Source organism: Hipposideros armiger, unplaced genomic scaffold (assembly GCF_001890085.2).
Source record: "Hipposideros armiger isolate ML-2016 unplaced genomic scaffold, ASM189008v1 scaffold_187, whole genome shotgun sequence".
Taxonomy (NCBI): Eukaryota; Metazoa; Chordata; class Mammalia; order Chiroptera; family Hipposideridae; genus Hipposideros; species Hipposideros armiger.
The window spans coordinates 1,598,991-1,615,008 of NW_017731537.1; the positions used below are offsets into that span (position 1 = coordinate 1,598,991).

General features: G+C 37.0%; 1 pseudogene; it reads left to right on the top strand.

Moving 5' to 3' along the window:
* Positions 1 to 12,339: 12,339 nt before the first annotated feature.
* On the top strand, positions 12,340 to 14,518 carry LOC109388231 (heat shock protein HSP 90-alpha pseudogene; annotated as a pseudogene).
* The last annotated feature ends 1,500 nt before the right edge of the window (positions 14,519 to 16,018 follow it).

Below are 16,018 nucleotides of genomic sequence, written 5' to 3' on the forward strand. Positions count from 1 at the left end.
CTCTATAACTGTAATTTTGCTACTGTTATGAATCGTAATGTAAATATCTTTTTGTTTTCCGATGGTCTTAGGCGACCCCTGTGAAAGGGTCGTTTGACCCCCAAAGGGGTCACGACCCACAGGTTGAGAACCGCTGCTCTAGCCCTTCCATTTTTCCATAAATAAAGGGATAATCCATTGATGTAGATTCAACTAGGGGCATAAACATTATCTGTGCCAACACATTCTTTTCTTGCTAAGAACTGCAATCTGTCATTTCCCAGACAGTCAATGTTGCAAAGAAGTCCCACTCAAACTCATATAAGTCTATTTAATCCATTATGTGGCTGAGATGCTACAGAAGAAGAAAATGAGAGATAAAAAGAGAAGAGGCAGTTGCTGTTCAGCCTCAGAATAAAGGCGCCGTTCACTGGCTCAGTTACCTCCTGCGTACTGGCATCTTGTGTTGGGCATCTTCCCCCCTCTCTAGGGACCAAGGACCACCCCTACAAAGAGAGTAATGATTGAGCAACACTCCCTCAAGCCAAAGAGGAGCTCCCCAATCTGTCCTCAGGGCCCAGGTTCTTGGAGGACTTCCCTCCCTCCTGAAGGCCTGGATACTAACTAAATTTGAGTGGGTCTGGCAGGGGGCCTAGTCAAGGGACTACCTTGCCTTTGGGACCAGAGCAAAATAGTGGAGGGCAGGCTGGGAAGACATGGGCACACCCTCCTCCCCAGGAGGTGCTGAGGAGAGTGGCAGTTTGCATGGTGAACCCCCCACTTCCTCTTTGCTAACCCTTCACTTTCTTGCTGCCCCTTTCCCAGTCTCTCTTCATACCCACTCCTGGCCTGCCCCAACCCCCTCTTCTGTATCAGGTTTATTGGTTGTACATATAAATTATACTTTCCTTTCAAAAAAAAAAAAAAAGAGAGAAGGGGCAGGAAGGAAAATGGGATTCCATACAGCAATGGTCATACATAGGAAAACTCTAAGGGGAATTATAAATTAATTTGAGCTATATTATGAGTTAATTATGGTATTTGATTATCTGAGAACCCAACCACCATTTGTAATAATGTTTCCATGGGGAACATATCTGAAATAATTTTCTGAAATGAAAACTGTTTTATATCACTTTTTGCCTAGAAAAAGATTCAAAGAACAGTAAAAGGGTAGTTATGGCTAGTAAAAAAAAAATCAAAGGAATTCATTCATCCTTCTCTGTTTATTGGAGATACAGGCAAGTAAATGAAGCATTTGGTATATTAAATGCTTTAACAAAATGTGGGGTGCCATGGAGCACACAGAGGGGGCATCTAACTGAACTTGATGAGGGTAGAGAGGTGAGGAACGTGTGGGGGAATTATTTGAGAGAACTGAAAGAAGGTAAAGTGAAGACGAAAATATTCTAGGCAAAATAATAATAATAACAATAATAATAATAATAATAATAATAATAATAATAATAATGCTTCTGGAGGCAAGAGAAATAATAGAGTCAAGGAAGACTCCACACTTCTGGTTTTAGCTCTAGGGACATAGTAGTAACCATTCATCAAGAAAGAAAAGAAAGAGGAGGTCCAGCAGGAGGAGGACCATGGGAATTTAGTTTTGGATTTGTGAGCCAGAGGTACCTAAGGAACATACAAGTGGTGGTATCTAGGAGTCCCGTAGATATCTGGAACTGTGACGCATGAGATTTCTGGGCTACAGACACAGATTCTTAAGCCATAGAGAGAGTAATTGTAGGTTTTGGAGAAAACAACCCCCTCCCCTGAGGAGTGTACTGATGTGAGATGGAGCCCTAGACCAGAACCTCCAAAGAATGGGCAACAAAAGAAGAATGGCCAGAATGGTTGGAGAAAAAACAAAAGATGCCACTGAAGCAAAACAAAAGGATTTCAAGAAGGAAGGTGTGATCAACAAGGATGATCAACTAAGATGAGGACTGACAAGTATCCACTAGATTTAGTCACGGGGCCATTGGAAGCTTTGGTGACAGCAATACAGTGGAGGGATGCAGCAGGACAAAAGCTGAATTGCGGTAGACTAAGTAGAGGCAGGTAGGTAGACAATTCTCAAAAAGTGTGCCTGCTAAGATGTACTGGGAGTGACATGTACTGGATGTAACATGTTCTTGACGGGAGGCTTTTGCTTCATTTTGCTTTATTTGCATACTTAAATAAAGGAGCCAGCAAGAAAAGGGAAGCATTTGAAGATATAAGAGAGAAAGGGATAATCAAGAAACTGAGAGTTAGAAAGGATGGAAAGAATGGGATTCAGAGCCTTAAAAAAAAAACTACATTCGTCATTGGAGGAACAAAATAAAAGAAAAATCAAAGGAAGACCAGGATATGTCAGATAATAAGTTCATTGGCTGGAGTTGAGGATGTTTTTTCTGATAATTTCTAATTGTCTCTAGCAGCAACAAATGAGCCCATTAGATGAGGAGAGGTGGGAGTGAGGTGTAGAGTGACTGCTCTGAGGAGAATGGAGAGTGGGAAAGAGCTGAACACTTGCCAAAAACACTGCCAAGAGCCTAGTAAGATTGTGTGGTTTTCAACAGCAGCTGGTTAAAGTGCTGGCTTTGCTCATGCACTCTAAGCACTGAGATTTATGGAGTGAGTGAAAATAGAGAAGTGAACAGATTAGATGTTCCTATGAGATGGAAGAATAATTGTTGAGGAAAGATACTGAGAGACCTGAAATAAATTTAAAGATTACAAAAGCAGAGCAATTCCAAATGATGACAAGATTCAGGGCTTGGCCACTGGAGTAAGGGGCTGAAGTTGGTGGAGATAAGGATCATGGGAGGTGATAAGGTCACAGAGCTGAGATACTACTCCTGTTGGATAAGGCATAAAAGTCACTCAGAACAGTGGTAAAAATTGCAACAAAAAAACAATAAACAGATTGGCTTTAATTAACATATAGAAAAGATGTGATAAATGCCAAAATTGAAGTGTTTAAAAAAAAGAAAAGAAAAAACAGAGAAGGGAGATGTCATGAGAACATAAAAACCAACCTGAAAAATTTCCACTGACCAAAGCTATTTGAGCAACAAAACAAAAATAATATTGAATTATAGCACAAAAGGTAAAATAAACACCCACAAGTTTATACTCATATAAAAAAGTGATTAAATAAATAAGTAGGAAAGAAGGAACAAATATTCCATATAGAATAATTTTAAATAATAAATGTAGAAGGAATGAGGAAAATAGAAAATCACCACAGCAATGATGGTGGTTAAATGCTAAAAGTTGGCTCCAAAACATTAAAAAGAAACAGAATATTTACATAGCCTCAAATTATCTTCCCCAACATATTTATTTATTACTGCAATGATTTTAATGTATATCCAAAAATTTTTCAATATTCCTCCAGGAGATAGAGCTTAATTCTGCTCCCCTTAAGTGCAGGCTAGACTTAGTGACTCACTTCTATCCAAAAAGAATATGAAAAGGAGAAAAAATAGTAACTTTACAGTAAAGAAACGCATCCAACACCACCTTAAACAAATGTTCAAGGTTTATATCACAGGCACTAAGCAATAATGACATCATGCACCCCTTAATATGATGTGTTGAGAAGGATACTTCACTTCTTTGGTAGTATCTTCCTCAAATCCATAACCCCAGTCTAACTATGAGAAACATCAGCCAAACCCAAACTGAGGGCTATTCTACAAAACATCTGACCAGTAATCTTTACAAGTGTCAAACTCATGAGTAATCAGGAAAGGCTGTGAAATAAAGAAAGGCAGACTGGAAGAGACTAAGGGGAGATAACAACTAAATGCAATGTAGACTGGATCTTGGGGGAAAAAACATCCATGGAAAAACTGGTGAAGAAAGTCCACACAAAATCTGTTGTTTAGTTATTTGCATTGTACCAATGCTAACTTCTTATTTTTGATAAATGTACCAAGATTAGATAAGAGATGAACATCAGGGGAACTTAACTGGAGGGTATATGAGAACTCCCTATACTTCTTCACAACTGTTTTATAAATATGAATTCTTTCAAAATAAAAAATTAAGAGAAAAGCTTTGATGAATGAGTAGCTAAGATGCCAGATGTTATTAAAACACGAAGGGCATAATGATTGTCAAAGCTGGATAGCACAAGGCTCAATGGAATAGGAGGTTTTACAGAATGGTGAAGAAGGAATCACTTGGAACAGCAATATGGAGTAAGGTGTAAGGTACCAGGTTATCAACACTGCATTAGAGCCTAACATTTACTTGACTTGATGCTGTTAGTATGTCTGGAGGTCAAATAAAAATTAAAAAGTGTTCACTGCATTTGGTAATTACCTGATCCAAGTATTATGTGGACCACTGGTTCTGATTAGAAAGGCCATCATCCTTGAAATTTGTCAGTATCAGTCAGCTCCATTCCATTATCCATGGCATATCTATGCTATTTCCTGCTTCAAAGTTTGCAGCCCCCATGTACAAAGTTTTATAATTGATCTAAGAAAGCTACAAGTCCTAAGCTGTTTTACACTGTAGAGATGACTGACATGTTTGGAACCTAGTGAATGGTCAAGTTCTCTGCTCATCTTTCTAGCTTTTCTCACCTTTGATTGCCTCCTACCAAGGAGTAAGTTTTCGACAAAGTGCTCTAAATATTAGGTCAAATCAGCAAAATATTTAACAAGTAAAGGAATAAAAAAAATAAATAAAAAATAAAAATAAATAAAGTTTGTTGAGTGCCTATAAAGTGTTTAAACTAGCAATAGTTTTGCATAAATTATCTCAACAGGATAATTTAGAAAATATGAATAAAAATATGAGTAAAATTAAGAGACAGTAAATACTATTCACTTTGCTAATTGAAAACAATAATGCATACCACTCTAAATTTAAGATTTAGGAAAAACAAGGGTTGAAAAAATGGGAAGGGAAATTTTTTAAGGTACTGACTGGTAGACACAATAGCTTTAGACATCTTTTAATTCAACTCATGCTGTACTTATCGTGGGTAAGTGCTCGCTCACAGCCATGGCAGGATCACAACAGCAAACAGACAGCCATGTGACAAAGGAGAACGGCAAAGGTTCAGAGTAGACACCGTTCATCACAATCAGCAAAGCAACTCAACTCTGGAATAAGATTCATCACAAAGTTCCAAAAAGAAAAAAATAAGAACTCCTAACTTTTCACTTGATGGATCAGTATGACAAATACAACTAGAATTAAAATATATGATGATTGATAAGTGAAAGACAAATGATAGATTATAGACAGACAGATAGGTATAAAATGATAATAAATATGTTCCAGGAACCAAATCTGAAACTTCAGTTCATAATATCCATTAGGTTAAAAAAAAATGAAAAGAGGCCTTTGCTAAGACTAACAATATTTGAGTGCTTAAATCAACAATAGAAAAACAACTGTAATAAAGCAACATTACAGTTTTTTTAGTGCTTGGCTTCTGAGAAGCTTAAAGTGCTTTAAATCTAATCTCAGTTCCACTCAGAATTAAGTCAGAATCAGCATCATTAATAAATAAATATGTTCAAAAGCACATAGCGAAAATGACTGATCCAAATCAAATCCTAGTAGAGTGTTGTATGCAGCAAAGAGTTGTCGTGAGACTGTTCTCAAGGACATAGCTTTTTTTTTCAGTAGTAAAAAATCAGAAGCCAGAAACAAAAGAAAATTGTTAAGACAGGGAATTGTACTAGACATCCAAATCTCAAAATAGAAGATTTAGTGTCACCATTACAATCTCCGTCTTAAGAAGAATGAAAAATTTGAACAGAAGGGGGACTTGTAGACTTTATTTTAGATGGTCCCTGACAAATAACAGAAACTTTGATAACTATCACATTCAGATTTTCCTAGTAATTTTCTCTGAATTAATAAATGCAGTATTCTCACACAGTTCAAACTTTAAGACAAATTTAACACATATTATGGGCAATATAATTTATTGGAATAGAGGTCATATAATATCTACATTTTAAATTATTCTAGATAAATCAATAAATACATTAAGGTAATTTTATTCACTTTTGACACTGAAATTACCATGATTTAAAAAAAAATTTTTTTATTGAAACACACATATATATAAGTGCACATATCTTTTTCGTTTGTTTTTAATAGACTTTAAGAGTAGCTTTATGTTCACAGCAATACTGAGCATAAGGTACAAAGATTTCCCACAACCTCTCTTCCCCCACATATGCACAGCCTCCCGCCTCCCCCACATTAACATCCTCAACCAGAGTGGTATGTTTGTTGAAACTGGTGAGCCTACATTGACACATCATTATCTCCCAAAGTCCATAGTTTAGATTAGGGTTCACTCTTGGTGGTGTATATTCCTTGGATTTAGACGAATGTATAATAACATGTATCCATCATTATAGTAAGAAACAGAGTATTTTCACTGCCCTAAACATCCTCTGTGCTCCACCTATTCATTACTCCCTCCCCCCATCCCCAAGCAACCACTGATTTTTTTTTTCTGTCCCATACTTTTGCCTTTTTGAGAATGTCACATAGTTGGAATCATACAACATGGAGCCATTTCAGATTGGCTTCTGTGACCTATTAATATGCATTTAAGCTTCCTCTGTGCCTTTTCATGGCTTCATAGCACTGAGTTTAATATTCCATTGTCTAGATCAGGGGTGCAAACTTTTGAGAGGGAAGAGCCGCCAGGGGTTAGCAAACTGTAGTTCGTGAGCCACACGCGGCTCTTTGGGTATGTACATGTGGCTCTGAAGTAAAATTGAAAATGAAAATAAAACTATCATAGTTTCACTTATAAAATTTTTAAAGGATATTATTCACATAATGGTGATTACGTAAAAATATATTTACGGCTCTTGAATAATTTTTAAACTGTTGTGAGGGACAGGATTGGCTCTTCCAAGGGTCGGCAAACTTTTGAGACAGAACGTACCCAAAGAGCCGCATATGGCTTGCGAGAGGCAGTTTGTCGACCCCTACTCTTTATTTATTTTTATTTTTCTAGCTGAGCCATCCTGCCACCTGTTGGCAGCTCAGCGGCAGCTCAGCTTGGCCGGGCATCGAACTGCTGTTGCTCAGAGCTCAAACTCTTAAGCAAGCTCTTAACCAACTGAGCCACTCAGCCGGCTGTCGACCCCTACTCTTAATGTACCATGTTTTATTTATCCATCCACCTACTGAAGAATATCTTGGTTGCTTTGAAATGTTGACAATTACGAATAAAGCTGATATAAACATCCATGTGCAAGTTTTTGCATGAACATGAATTTTCAATTCTTTTGGGTAAATACCAAGGAGTACGAGTCCTGGATCATAAGAGTATATTTAGTTTTGTGAGAGATCACCAAACTGTCTTCCAAAGTGGCTGTACCATTTTGCATTCCCACCAACAATGAGAGAGTTCCTGTTACTCCACATTCTTTCCAGCATTTGGTGGTGTCAGCATTTTGATTTTGGTCATTTTGATAGGTGTGTAGTGGTATCTCATTGTTTTAATTTGCTCTTTCCTGATGACATATGATGTGGAACACGTTTTAATATTCTTATTTATCATCTGTATATCTTATTTGGTGAGCTGTCTGTTAAAGTCTTTGACCTGTTTGTTAACTGGATTGCTTGCTTTCTTGTTGAGTCTTAAAATTCTTTTTATATTTTAGATAATAGTCCTTTATCAGAAGTGTCTTTTGCAAATGTATTCTCCCAGACTGTGTCTTATCTTCTCATTCACTTGACAATGTCTTTTGCAGAGCAGAATTTTTTAATTTTAATGAATTCCAGTTTATGAACTACAAAAAGTCACTGCCAAATCTAAGGTCATCTAGAATTTCTCCTATGTCTTCTTCTAGTTTTATAGTTCTGCATTTTACAATTAGGCCTATGATCAATTTTGAATGAATTTTTGTGAAGGGTGCACATAAGGTCTGTGTCTAGATTCGCTGTTTTGCAAATATATGTCCAGTTGTTCAGCACCATTTGTTGAAAAGACTATTTTTACTCCAGTATTGTACTGCCTTTGCTCCTTTTATCAAGATTAGTTGACCACATTTATATGGTCACATATCTTAAATATAAAGGGTGGTAAATTTTCATACACTGAATATACTCAAAGAACCATACTTTAAATATCATGATTACATCTAAGTAAAGACAAACTCTTCAGTTTTCCATATACATGTTCAAATATCAAAAACATTTGCTGGCATTTTTATCCCTCATAAATATGTAACCATTTTCATCTCTTCTGATTTCTTCTTTCACCTATTGATTTTAAGAAGTTGGACCCAATTGTAAGAAAATAAAATTAGCTGGTAACCTGCACATTTGACACTTAGAGTATCCCTTATCCTAGTTCATTAAGTACTCCACCCTATTCCAGATTAAGATTTGCTAATTTAAATGAGATGAAATAACTGTATTCCAGGTCTCCTGCTTTTTTCTACAAATCTCCTCAGGTACTAATGATAATTCTAACTGTGTGGACTCTGAGCTGTTTGTAAGGAGGAACTACAAAGGAATGGTGACCCTGTGGCTTAATCCACATTTCTTGTAGCTGCAAGGGACGCACAGTTGGCCAAGCTTGGGACCAGGATAAAGTGGAATGAGAATTAGCTCAAGAGGAGCTGCTGACATTTTCAGTCTTCTCAAAGAGGTGGAGTCCTCAGCTGTAGGAGAACCAAACTACATGAACCAAACTATCTAACATGATTAATACATAAAGCGTTAACTCCTATGATTTCAAAAAGGGCACCCATGGAAGTCAGAGCTGCAATCTTGAAAGGATTTGGTTGCTCATTTGGAAAAGCTCTGAAATGTTTCCATTGTGAGCATAAAGAGAAATAAACAGAGAGCTCATGCAGAGGTAAAGACTCCAGAAAAGGAATACAATACAACACAGTCAATAACACTGTTTATATTAGAATAAACCTGCTGGCTATTGCTGCCTGAGCTGGGTGTGGAGGCCTAAGGAGCTTGGGCAGCCACCCAAAAGGACCCATTTTGAGAACCTAACAATTGCTCGAAAGGCAAACATTCAGCAGGGGTTTTCTTCAAAGTGTAAATAGAAAACAGTGGGCTAGGGACTAACATGGTTATGAAAAATGCTAGCTTTTTCTTAGGGCCCATTCAGAGAGCAGGCAAGTTTTCAACAATCCACACTAAATGTGCAATGTTATAAATTAATGGGTAATCACAATAACATGCATGTAATCACACAGTGATAGTGTATAATAAATAGCAAAGGGCTAAATTTCCTTCACTGTTTATGGAATTCTCTCTGAAATTCCTTATCTATTAGATCAACAATGGCATTACTCTTGTATTATATATGTTGAAGGAATAGATGCATGCATGCATGAATGAAGTGAATTAACTAGTGACTGAACTTCAGAAGTTTTCATGCAGGGTTCATTTTCTATTACGAACTTGTGTGTGCTAGAGTTGGAGTGTTTGCTCATTCATGCAAAACAGATTTTGCTCTGTAAGATAATTTCAGATTGTATGACCACACCATTTTTTAGTCTGGCTATAATGCCTACATCAGAGCCATCCTATCCTACACAGGGTCTTTGGCTGAGTTAGAGAAGTTATCCCTTAAGGATGGATGTAGCTCCTTGGGCATGTGACTTGGTGAAAAGATAGAGCCCTGATATAAAAATAAAAATTGCCCCACTTTCTGCAAGACTTGGGGAGGTGTCGAGGGACTGGGCTGGATTTCCACCCCCACTACCTCACCTTTGTTGAAAGCATCAGTGGTACAACCTTGGCTTAGCCTATACGAACACAGAATAATTATAAAGAAAGGAGCAAAAATCAGAACTTAGTTGATATTTTGTTTTGTGGGGTCACTTGCCACAGGCCAGATTCTATTAATAAATGATATAATCAATAGTTGTAAAAACCACCTAACTGAATGTTTTTAAATGTTAGAAATTCAAATTTTACTCAAATTATTTTTCAATCCATTCTTTCTTATCAATATGATTTTTCCTGAAGATATCATGAAATAAAATCATTAAAAGGGTCATTCCCATACTATATATGATCACACAGACTTTCTTATCTTATGGAAAATTTCTAATTAAAATGTTATTGCTACCCCAAGGTTATTTTTTTACTTTTCCTTTTGCATCAGTAAAGGTTATTTTTATTTCTTTCCCCTATGACTTCTCAATGGCTATTGTGATCAACTAAAATCCCCCATTCGAATTCTAAGAGATGGGATACACTCAGAGCAGGGAAAATGGAGAAATAGTGATGGAGAATGGTAATGGAATCTATTTTATCCTGAAGCAATAACAAAACGAATTCAATTTGCACAAAAGGATTCTGATTTGCAGCCAAAGGACTAGAAAGGTCCTTCTGTTTACTTTTCATTAGAGAAGTATCCATGCCACATTCTTTTCTGGCTACCTTATAGCCATAAAATGAGCTTGCTCCTCCCAGCTGTTAGGCTCTGCTATCTGAGGCTTCTTCAGCATGTTGAAATAGAAAGAAGTGGACTGTAAGCCAGCAGATCCAGTTTTCAAATTTCAGCTTTTGACAACTGTCTTTATTCTTGGCAAATCACGGAGTCTCTCGGTTTCCTAGCTGTAAGATGGGGGTTGGGCTAATGAGGTGATTACACTGACAATAGCAGCTGCCACTTATTGACAACCTACTATGTACCTAGCAATAGGGTGAGCACTTGCAGTGACATTATCTCATCTAACTCTTAGAAGTCCATCAAAGTGAGTGAGTGATTTTACAGGAGAGAAGCTGAAGCTAGAATGGGTCAAATAACCCACCAGAGTCCTAGAGCTGCAGGTATCAGAGCCAGGATGGAACCAGTGGTCTCACTTAAAAGTCCATCTGGGATTGCTTCTTGTACATTTACAGGCTACCTGAAAAGCAATCTATAATGTAATTTGCAGTCAAGAGCTACCTGCAGGTTTTCTTTTTTGCACATACCTAAGTGTTTTACCTCAAGAAGCATACACTGAGTCTTCCAAAATGTTAGTAAAAAAAGAAACATGACTGCTCTGTTAGTGAGCATGCTAAGGGTGGTTCTCCACAGACTTGGGGAATATAAACTGTCACTGCCAAATCCAGTGCTATGTCATATTATTAGGTATTTATATGTCTCACAGTACAGATTCAGATTTCATTTTACACAACTCATGTTTTTCTTAAGAATTGATATGATGCAAAGAAAATACCACAAGCTATAAAGTCAATTCCAAGAGAAGAATTCTAGAAACATTTTGAAAAATGGTTCCATCATGAACCAACTCAGTTTCTAAAGTAGCTGCTCTTCTGGTCTTTAAGTGGGTAGGTTTAGGCATTTACATTTCTCAAATCTATCATATGACTTCAAAGACATATTCACTCATTCACTCAACATAATGTATGGAGTACTTATTGTTCTGAGCACTGGAGATACAAAAGCAGCCAAGATGAAAATGGTCCCAAATTTCATGGAACATGGAGAGACAGAAAATGAACAAGCAAATAAATACACAAAGTAACTATGGATTGGGATAAGTGCCACAAAGAAAATAGGACATCCTTCTGGAGAAAACTTAATGGAGGAGACAGTCTATTTCAGCTGTGATAGTTAGGAAAGGCTTTTCTGAAATTTAAAGAATGAGAAGAAGCCAAACATAAGAAGAACCAGGCTGGCAAAGGCCATGAGGTGGGAAAGTTTGAGAAGTTCTTGATGTATAACAAAGTACAGGCAAAAATCCACAGCTAACAGCTTAACAGTGAAAGACTCGCACTTTCTTTTCCTTTCTTTCCTTCCTTCCTTCCTTCCTTCCTTCCTTCCTTCTTTCTTTCTTTTGTGCCTATATGAGATGATGGATGTTAACTATACTTATTGTAGTGACCATTTTACAATACATGTAAGTCAAATTATTATTCTTAACATACAGTGCTGTATGCTAATTATATCTCAAAAAAACTGGAGGTGAGGGAGACTATTATTGTATGCTTCCACTAAAAAAAAAAATATGGTGAAAGACTGAAAGCGTTGCCTTTAAGATCAGGAGCAAGAAAACAATGTCAGCTCATACCATTTTTATCCAACATAGGTTCTGAAGCAAGAAAAACAATAAAAGGCATCCAGGTTGAAAAGAAAAAAGTAAAATTATCCCTATTTGCAAATGACATGATCTCATGCATAGAAAATCCCAAGGTGTCCACACACACACACACACACACACACACACACACACACACACAAACTATTAGAGCTAACAAGTGAGTACAGGAAAGTTGCAGGATATTAGATCAGTACACAAAAATCAATTGTATTTCAGTTTGCTTCAGTGTCCCAGTGCTGCATTGCTATAGAGCTCGTGAGGTCCTTTAGCCAAGGTATCTGAGGAAACCCAGACCCAAGAGCAGCCAATGGAAAAGGAGGAGGTTAAGACATTTGCCTCTCAGGCAGAAATTGCCCAGCTGATGTCATTGATCATCAATACTTTCTACTCAAATAAAGAGATCTTTCTGAGGGAGCTTATTTCAAATTCATGAGATCCTCTGGACAAAATCAGAAATGAAAGCTTGACAGATCCTAGTAAACTAGGTTCTGGGAGAGAGCTGCACATTAATCTCATTCCAAACAAACAAGATCTAATCCTCACAATTGTGGACACTGGAATTGAAATGACCAAGGCCTATTTGACCTATTACCTTGTTACTAACTCCAAGTCTGGGACCAAAGCATTCATGGAAGCTTTGCAGGCTGGTGCAGATATCTCTATGATCAGCCAGTTTGGTGTTCAGTTTTACTCTGCCTATTTGGTCGCTGAAAAAAGTAACCATGATCACCAAACATAATGATGATGAACAGTATGCCTGGGAGTCTTCTGCGGGAGGATCAGTCACAGTTAGGACTGATACAGAGAACCTATGGGTCATGGAACAAAGGTTGTTCTGCATCTGAAAGACCAAATTGAGTACTTGGAGGAGAGAATAAAGGAGATTGTGAAGAAACACTCTCAATTTATTGGCTACCCCATTACTCTTTTTGGGGAGAAGGAATGTGATAAAGAAGTCAGTGATGATGAGGCTGAAGAAAAGAAAGACAAACAGAAAAGGAAAGAAAAAGAAGAAAAGGCGTCCAATGATAAACCTGAGATAGGAGATTTGGTTCTGATGAAGAAGAAGAAAAAAAGGGCGGTGACAAGAAAAAGAAGATAAGGAGAAGTACGTTGACCAAGAACAACTGAACAAGACAAAACTTATCTGGACAAGAAATCCTGATGATATTACTAATGAAGAATATAGGGAATTCTACAAGAGCTTGACTAATGACTGGGAAGGTCACTTGGCAGTGAGGCATTTTTCAGTCAAAGGACAACTGGAATTCAGAGCCCTGTTTTTTGTCCCAAGACATGCTCCCTTTGACTTATTTGAAAACACAAAGAAAAAGACCAACATTAAGGTGTGTGTTCGCAGAGTTTTCATCATAGATAACCGTGAGGAGCCAATCCCTGAATATCTGAATTTCATTAGAGGTGTGGTGGACTCTGAGAATTTCCCTCGAAATATTTCCCGGGAGATGTTGCAACAAAGCAAAATTTGAAAGTTATCAGAAAGAATTTGGTCAAAAAGTTCTTAGGACTCTTCAATAAACTCACAAAAGATAAAGAGAAGTATCCAAAATTTTATGAGCAGCTCTCTAAAATCATTACACTTGAAATACATGAAGACTCTCAAAATCGAAAGAAGCTTTCAGAGCCATTAAGATACTACACATTTGCTTCTGGTGATAAGATGGTTTCTCTCAAGGACTATTACACAAGAATGAAGAAGAACCAGATACATATCTATTACATTACAGGTAAGACCGAGGACCAGGTAGCTAACTTGGCCCTTGTGGAACATCTTCATAAGCATGGCCTAGAAGTGATCACTTTGATTATGCCTACTGATGAGCACTGTGTCCAACAGCTCATGGAATTTGTGGGAAAGACTTTAGTGTCAATCACCAAAGAGGGCTTGGAACTTACAGAAGATGAAGAAGAGAAAAAAAAATGAAGAGAAAATAACAAAGTTTGAAAACCTCTGCAAAATCATGAATGACATCTTGGAGAAAAAAGTAGAAAAGGTGGTGGTATCAAACCAATTGGTGACATCCCCAAGCACACATGTCACAAGCACATATGGCTGGACAGCAAACATGGAAAGAATCATGAAGGCTCAACCCTGAGAGGCAACTCAACAATGGATTACACGGCAGCAAAGAAACACCTGGAGATAAACCCTGACCATTCATTCCATCACCGAGAACTTAAGGCAAAAGGCAGAAGCTGACAAGCCTGTGAAGGATCTGATCATCCTGCTCTAAGAAACAGGACTTCTGTCTTTTAGCTTCAATCTGGAAGATCCCCAGGCACTCTTTAACAGGATCTACAGGATGATCCAACTGGGTCTTGGTGTTGATGAAGATGACCCCACTGCTGATGACAGTAATGCCGCTGTAACTGAAAAGATTCTGCCCCTTGAAGGGGACGATGATGTGTCATGCTTGGAAGTAGACGAAGCTTCGCCTGAAGAATGAATACTTTATCTTCATTGCCTCTGATAATATATTTTCAAGAATTTTTAAAAATTTTGTTAACATTGAAAAAAACTGTAAGGCATGACAACAACTACTTAAAGGAAACATAAAATTTCTTTCTACTTTTAAGTGTATAACACTGTGATACCTTAGACACTAAAGTATTCCTATCTAGTTTCATGTTGGCTTATTTTAACAGATCGAGGTTATGTTTGTTGTAAGATGTATGTTAACTTTGTGGTCTAAAGTATTGGGTTGTCGGAAAAGTCATGACGCATTTTTGCAACGAAAAACATAGAAAAAATACATCTTGACTTTTCCAATAACCCAATATTTAGCTATTAAGTGGATTCCTTAATAGACCAAATTTTTTGTCACTGAAGGGTTCGGAGGTATACCATGATGTTTAAAAGAAAAATATTGGTGAAAAAAATTTTAATCTCCTAGGATCGTCCCAAACCTTCCATCCCCTGTAGTTATTAAATGCATGTACTGGCCTCTGGAAATCAGTATGTTAAGCTGAACCAACTTGATGGTAATAACTATCCATAAAGCTTGTTTTCCAAAGAAAAGTACTGTTTGGAGGAGCAAAATTATAAGCCTACTTAGGCATGTTGTAAAGCTGTTTGAAAGTATCTAGAGAAAGTTTTGTGAATTGAAATGTAGTGCTCAAGTCACATTCTGCTTTAAAAGGCTGTGATGAATGCAGATAAATTTTTAAAAGTCAATTGTATTTCTTATACTTGCAGTGAACTATCTGAAAATGAAATTAAGAAAAATATTCACTTACAAAAGCATCTAAAGAAAATATTTAGGAATAAACTTAACAAAGAAGTGAAAAACTTACACACTAAAAATTACAAAACATTATTGAAGGAAATTAAAGATCTAAAAAAATGGAAAGACATCCCACATTGCAAGACTTAATATTATTGGAAGACTTAATATTGTTAAGATGGCAATACTCCCCAATTTGATGGACAGATTCAAGGCAATTCCTAATAAAATCTTAGCTGCCATTTTTATGCAGTAATTGACAAGCTGATCTTATAATTCATATGCAAATGCAGGGAACCAGAATAGCCAAAACAATTTTGAAAAAAAAGAATGAAGGAGGAGGACTCACACTTCCCAATTCCAAAAGTTACTACAAAGCCACAGTTATCAAGATAGTGTGGTATTGACATAGGATAGACTTAGAGCGTAAGAAATAGATTGCAGAATCCAGAAACAAACCCACATTAAACTGATTTTGACAAGAATGCCAATACCCCTGAATGGGGGAAACAGTAGTCCTTTCAACAAATGGTGCTATGATTATTGGACATCCACATGCAAAAGAATGAAGTTGAACCCCTTCCTCATACCATACACAAATGCAAATATTAATTCACAATGGATCAAACCTAAATGTAAAACAATAAAACTCTTAGAAGGAAACATAGGTTTAAGTATTCATAATCTTAGATTGGGCAATGGTTTCCCAGATATGACACCAAA